Source organism: Sinocyclocheilus grahami, unplaced genomic scaffold, assembly GCF_001515645.1.
Source record: "Sinocyclocheilus grahami isolate Dianchi unplaced genomic scaffold, SAMN03320097.WGS_v1.1 scaffold7296.1, whole genome shotgun sequence".
Classification (NCBI taxonomy): Eukaryota; Metazoa; Chordata; class Actinopteri; order Cypriniformes; family Cyprinidae; genus Sinocyclocheilus; species Sinocyclocheilus grahami.
The window spans coordinates 9,395-10,271 of record NW_015511395.1 but is presented as its reverse complement, the minus strand read 5'-3'; the positions used below and the strand labels follow the sequence as shown (position 1 = coordinate 10,271).

Genomic DNA, 877 nt, shown 5'->3' with positions numbered 1-877 from the left:
TTAATAGGTTCAGTTTTTTAGTTACAACACTTATATTCAGATCAACGTAATCCCAAGCATATTAAAATTATGTAATTAGTTTTTTGTGTTTTTGTGAGGGGGGAAAAACTGTTCTGTTGTTCCTACAGGGATGTGAAGCTAAACTGGAGCAGATGCTTCAGGATGTGCTTAGTTATGCAATGTTGGTCATCCTGGGATTTGCCATCATTAAGGTACATCAGCTCCTTTTAGCTTCATCTTTATCCTTGTTTATCAGACAGTGACTTTTCAGCAACTCTCTCTCTCTTTTTCAGTTGTTTGGGATGCTCAGCATCTGTGTCATTGCCTGCAGAAGCAAGAAGAATGACTATCAGCCTCTGTATGCGTGATGGTAACATCTCCTGAATCACTCTCTTGGGACAGTCGCTACATTCTCGCTACTGTGCAGCTAAACACAGCCTCACTGGCACCATAAACATCAGTGGTTTGAAGGTGTGACTATTCCAAACATTTAGTTAAAAAAATTAATTGTAATGCCTTTTGGTTTGAGTGCAAAAGTCCAACTTGAATGAGAAATGCTGACGGGAACCACACAAGTGTGTGGTCAGAAAAACACAGAACATTATCAAATGATCAAAGAGGTGTCTGAAAACCATGTGACATTCTTAAGTAGCTTTGACAATTAATGTTTATGCTAGCCCTTGACAAATATTGTACGTCTATGTCTCCAACTCCACACAAGTTTTAGGAAATGTTATATAGCAGCACTTCACCAAATGTATTTAAAATGTAGACTTTGTATGTAAACTTTAGAGTTGATAGATGCACTTCATTTTTAAGGATTTTATGTCAAATGATGTCTTATAGTTGTCTGTGTACGTGCAGGGTTTTTTTTTTT

The 877-nt window shown here is 37.2% G+C and overlaps 1 long non-coding RNA gene across 1 annotated transcript; it reads left to right on the top strand.

Moving 5' to 3' along the window:
- The first annotated feature begins 41 nt into the window (after positions 1–41).
- On the top strand, positions 42–609 carry LOC107577803 (uncharacterized). Its single transcript, XR_001608257.1, has 2 exons — positions 42–212; positions 294–609. It is a non-coding gene; the product is annotated as an uncharacterized lncRNA (long non-coding RNA).
- The last annotated feature ends 268 nt before the right edge of the window (positions 610–877 follow it).